At 50.3% G+C, this 5,971-nt stretch overlaps 1 pseudogene; it reads right to left on the bottom strand.

Moving 5' to 3' along the window:
* Positions 1-220: 220 nt before the first annotated feature.
* Positions 221-4,491, bottom strand: LOC144752834 (prostaglandin E2 receptor EP3 subtype pseudogene; annotated as a pseudogene).
* Positions 4,492-5,971: the final 1,480 nt, after the last annotated feature.

The raw sequence follows: 5,971 nt of genomic DNA, 5'->3' as shown, positions 1-5,971 counted from the left end.
GGGGGGTTTTGCACTGTTTGAATTGTAATAATGTTATGTACGGGCGGGGGCGGGTTTGATGACGTTTTAGGGGCGGGGATTGTGATTGGGGGTTAAGGTAATATTCTAATTAGTGAGGACTAGTTTTGTAAGGCGATTGGCCGAGGTTGTATTGTGTAAATGTGCACCTGTTTCAATAAAGGGGCCTTTTTCACACACAAATTTTTGCCTGGTGGTCTGCTCACCCCCCCCCACCCCTCCCTCCCAAGAGCACGCACATGATGCCTATCAGCTGGTTCAGGGTCTCCAGTGTGATGCGCTCCCACTGCTTGCTGACCTGCGAGGTGGCGCTCTTGTTCCTGCACCGGGCCACCATCAACCGGATCGTACCCAGGTTACAGGAGAAAGTCACAATCAAGGCCAGGAGTACCAGGGAGGCAAAGGCTGAGACGAATAACGTGTTCCCTGAAACATGCGTGTCCCCGTGCTGATGAAGCAACAGATGCCCGGCCACTACACGCTGTACTGCCCCACCCCGGCGATGGGCAGCATTGCAAAGGCCAGCGTGCCCAGCCAGATGCAGAGCAGCACGGTCTTGGTGGCCCGGGTCTTATGTGGCTCAAGTACTAGGGGGGGGGTCCGGATGGCCAGGGCTCTCTCAATGGCCATGGTGTTTATTTATTTATTTGTTTTCGGGTTTATATCGCGCTTGAATCGACTCCCGGAGGAGTATCTCTGCGCCCTAAAGAACACCACAAGCACAGTCAGAGGGGACACTTAAAAGAATTCATTTTGTAACAGAAACGTTTTAAGCCGCTTCCTAAACAACAGATGTTCTGAACATTGTCTGAGAGCTAATGGGAGCTTGTTCCATAATGAGGGCCCAACCACAGATAGAGCTTTGCCTCCATGTCTGGCCTTCTTTGCACGGGCACACACAGTAAAAACTGGTTGCTGGACCTAAGGGAGGGAACAGGAGAGTAAGGTATAAGTTTGTTTTTTAAATATGCGGGACCTAATCCGTTTAAGCTCTTGTGAATTAGGCAGCATGTCTTAAACGTAATCCTTTGCCGGACCGACAGCCAATGTAGTTTGTCCAAAAGAGGTTTGGACGCAGATCTAGGAGGGGCGTTCAAGACCAACCGGGCCGCAGTATTCTGTACAACTTGGAGTTTGGCTAATAGTCCCTCATTTGCAGATAACAGCAGGCCATTACAGTAATCGATGCGGCTAAGGACAAGAGCCTGTACCAATATTTTCCTGATGAAGTCGGGGAGTAAGGGAAACACTTTGCGTAGAAGGCCTATCACGTGGAAACATGAGCCCACAATGTAGTTACTATGCTGCTTCAGCGAGAGCGCCTGGTCTAGTCGAACTCCTAAGTTCTTCACGACAGGTTTGGGGTTAGGGACTGGCCCGAGATCTTGTGGCCACCAGTCCGGAGTCCATAGGATTTTGGCCTCCCCGAACAGCATGACTTCGGTCTTTCCTACATAACACTGTAAGCAGTTTGATGACATCCATCGAGCCACAGCCTTCATGCCCTGGGAGAAGGAGGTTTTAACCTCGGTGGTGAGAGATTTAAAGGGAAAAAGGAGCTGTGTGTCATCCGCATAAGACACTGGGATGAAACCAAAAGCTCGCATAATTCTGGCCAGGGGTGCCACATAGATGTTAAAAAGAGTCGGGCTCAGACAGGAGCCCTGTGGCACCCCCTTAGAAATCTCTACCTCCACCGAGCGATATGCACCCATGGTGACACATTGGGTGTGGTTGGATAAAAAGCTCCTTAGCCAGGCCAGTGCCTTATTCTCAAGACCGATATTTGCCAGCCGCCCTATCAAGATTTTATGTGACACAGTATCGAATGCTGCCGACAGGTCTAGCAATATCAGGACAACGGAGTAACCCCTGTCCTGATACATATGCAGATCGTCCGTAACTGACAGTAGGGTTGACTCTGTACTGTGCTTCAGCCTAAAGCCGGATTGAGAGTAATCCAGGCCTCCTGCTTGTTCGATGTAATTAGATAGATGTCGGTTCACATGTTTTTCTGTAAGTTTACCCAGGAACGGTAGTAGCGAAATTGGTCTGAGATTGGACAAGTCTGTCCACGGAATTGTAGAGTTTTTCCTAATTGGTCTTACCAGAGCCTTTTTCCACCCCCTGGGGACCTCACCTTCAGTCAAGGAGAGATTTACAACTCTCTGAATCCCAAGACCTAGTTCTTTGCCACGCATAGGCATTATTCTCGCTGGGATGGTATCAGCTGGACACCCACTCTTGATCTGAATAGTTAAAGATGCTACCTCTTCTGAAGAAATAGGGGGAAATATGCCGAGGGTATGGGTGGTAGGGTAAGGTTCTTCCTCGACTTGTGGTCGTGATTTATCTCCACTAAAGGACAGGTTGGAGCTAATGATTTTTTCATAAATCCCATCTATTTTCTTAGTAAAGAACTGTGAGATTTCATCACACAATTGCAGTGACGCTAACTCAGAGCTCTCGCAAGCCACAGGTTTAACAAAGGACTGCAGGATTTGGTATAAGACGCTTGGAGCATTTCCAGCCGCTGTGAGTTGGGACGCAATATGATTCTTGCGCGCCGTGCGAAAGGCTTTACGGTATATAGTGAGGGCTTCCCAGTAATGGTTCTTGTCATCGGCCAAATGGGAGGTTCTCCATTTCTTTTCTAGTTTTCTGGCGACTTGTTTTAGGGACCTTAAATGTTCTGAGAACCAGACTTCCTGCTAGTGTGCTGGGCGAGGTTTGAACAACTTCAAGGGGGCAATAGCATCCACTCAAATTTGGTCAGAGCCGCCTCAATACCCTCTGTGGGAGTGAAAGTGGGTTCCACAAACCTCTCATTGAAAGCTTCTTGGGTCATTTTATGCCATTGTCTCCGTTTACTAGGCAGGGCCATTGGGCATGAGGTAGGTGTGCTGATGTTAGGAGTATAGAATTCCACAATAAAATGATCGGTCCAGTTTACTTGTGTTGGAGGTAGGCAGTTAATCAAGGGGGAATAAGACAAGATTAGGTCCAATGTATGTCCTGCCTGATGTGTCGGACCACTATTCGCTTGTATTAGGCCCAATAAGGACAGATCCGTCAGTAAGGACTGTGCCTCTTTGCACTCTTTTAGTTCACTATGAACATTGAAATCCCCCAAAAGTAGGAAATCGCTGTCTTTATTCACATAGGGGGCCAATGCTTCCACTAGTGAGATGGAAAAATTGGCACAAGGCCCAGGAGGGCGAGATACTAATGCCCCTTTCCGGCTACCTTTGGCTGCGACATTAATTTTAAAAATCAGTAGTTCTAGTTCTGGGGTACGGAATTCGTCTAAGATAGCGATATCTATTTCCTGTTTGTGGACAATTGCTATCTCTCCCCCTGTCTTGGTGGGGCGATCTAGTCTGACTATTTTGTACCCAATCGGAATTCCTAAAGTTATGGCAGGGACCGAGTGGGGTTTCAGCCATGTTTCTGTTAGAAAACATAGATCAGGTTCTGCAGATGAAATGAGTTCCCATACCTCAGTAGAGTGCTTTGATAGCGATCTAATGTTACAAAGCAGGTTCTTGCTCCCCAGTATCGCATTTGCGCCCACCCCTATTGTTGGTATTTGATGACAACCAGCAAGATCAATGTCATCAAATTGAGTCCGAAACTGGGTCTGGCAATGGCGGCAGGAGAAAGGGCCCTCCAGACTAGTATCCGCCACCCTCATGCATCCCAACTGAGGGGTAGTTCGTAATCCTAAAAGTACCTGTGAGGTATAATTCAACCGGATGATGGGACAACATCCTAGGTCAGCAGATGTAAGTGCCATGGCCCATGGCCCCGTCCGGTCGCGGACGGGCGCAGGCGGGCTTCTCTTTGGCTTGTCTTAGGCGCATCCTTAGGCGCTCCCCTGCGCGCAACCGCTGCGCGCTTTAAGCGACGAGGGGGCTAAATAGCCCTTTGAGCTGGAGAGCTAGAGCTCTAACCGCTCGAGTTGCTGGGAGTGTCTGGCTCTTCCTGTCCCGCCCTCCGCTCTACGGTATTGGCTACCAAGTCGGACCGCGGCGGGCAGGCTGGAATACCGAGCACAGACCTTCAGGAGTTCGAGTGTTGGCGATGAAGAGGGGGCAGAGTCCGAACTTGGTCATGCTCAGCCCGAAGAAGGTGCACAGGTGGCAACAGAGGTCCACGTGGCTCCACTGCCGGCCGGACAGGTAGACAGAGATGACGATCGGGCTGGTGAGCAGCTGCCCCGTCAGGTCGGTCAGAGCCAGGGAGCCGATGCACAGTAGGCAGAACCTCTTGCTCTTGTTCTCCTTTTTGCCCTAGGACCTGTAAACCAGCAGCATGGCCAGCCCATTGCCCACCATGCCCGTAATCATCATGGTCAGAGGGAAGACCACGGACACAGAGCCGCAGTCCTCGGGCTTGGTGGCGTTGTTCTTCACCTTGGGCATTCCTGCTGGTGGAGTTAGCCCGAGTGCACGGAGGCTGAGCCTGGGTCATGTTCCTCGGGGGAGGGCGGCACAAGGCTGTGGGGCAGCCATTCCATGAGACTGGAGCAGGCCGGTCAGTGCTGTGTGTGGAATGAAAATGAAATGCATGTTTTCACAGTGACTTTCACAGACTGTGCACAGCGCCTCATGGTATTCTGTGGAGCACCGCGAGAACAGCGCTTCCATTGGTGGCAGCGAAAGATATTAATCAGACTCTGAGAAACGGTTGTCTTCTAATGCAGCTCAATTACTTAGACGAGAAGGGAAAGCGATGGTTGAGTTCGGGGGAGGGAGGTGTCAATGAAATGTCACCTTCAGGACGCGACTTAAGAAAGAAACGCAGCTCCGACCGCGAGTGGTGCGCGTGTGCGCACTGCAAAGAATTTAAAGAATGCAGCAGGCACAGTGCTGGGCTGCTGCTCGCTCCCGAGGTCCCTAGGCCAGGGGGGAGAGAAGGCGGAACATGCACCCGCCTTTGGCCAATTGCTTTCTGTCTTTCTTAGAAAGACGCATGCAAAGGCCAATAGCGGGTGATGAAAAAAAAAGCACACACATGAGCATGTGTTCAAAGTTTAAAGCCCTTACTAAAAGCCACGCAGGACAGCGCATGCGCTCTGGCTCATGCGGGACCTAAAAAGAGGTTGCACTAAATGAGTTTTTCAGAAAAACTAATTGTACGAACTAATGGCAAAAAATATAAACTATTGGTAAATACTTCTGAGACCACAATCAGCTAATTAATTAATTCACTACTTTGCCAATTTGACAGGCTCTTTTCTGAACAGATTGTGGAACAGCGGCAGGGCCAAACTGCCCGTAGCAGGCACTAGGCATTTTCCTGGTGGGTTAGAAGGGTGGGGGCCGGTTTGGACCGGTGGGGGATGGCTTTGGTGCAAGAGGCTGGCTTTGCAGCAGTGCTGCAATATCAGCCCCTTGTACCAAAAAGGAGCTGCAGTGTTTCCCACCAGCACCCCCCAACGCGGCCGATCCGTCTCAATTGCCAGGGCCTGTTTGCCTTCCCAATGCAGCCCTGAACAGCAGTCATGACTAAATATTCACTTCTGGCTTGACACATTGGGTGCCACAGCATGACACTAAGAGAGCACAAACAGGTCTAGGGCAGAGAATGGGGAGATTCTGGGCTGCTCGGGGAAGAGAACACATGACCGGCCAGTAGGAAAAGTAAGAAGAGTTTGCATTTTGCCCACTGCTTCTTCATGACCCATCCATGCCCCTTCATCGCTCTCCCCGATTCAGAGTCCTGGAATCAGGCAGACCTGCAAAAGTGAGATAAAGGGGGAAGGAGTGTCTTGTGGTGAATTAAAAAGGCAGAAGGTGGAATCAGGATGACGCAGCCTTGGTACCTGGCACCCCAGTGCTCAATACCTCCAGCCGTGGACCTCTCAGCAAAACTTTTGGGCCTCAGCACTTATTCTTGTTACAAATAAAGCACTGTCCATATGTGGTATAGGTAAACATTGCCAAGCTGT

The sequence above is a fragment of the Lissotriton helveticus genome, chromosome 5_1 (assembly GCF_964261635.1).
Source record: "Lissotriton helveticus chromosome 5_1, aLisHel1.1, whole genome shotgun sequence".
Classification (NCBI taxonomy): Eukaryota; Metazoa; Chordata; class Amphibia; order Caudata; family Salamandridae; genus Lissotriton; species Lissotriton helveticus.
This window is presented reverse-complemented; position numbering and strand designations above follow the sequence as displayed.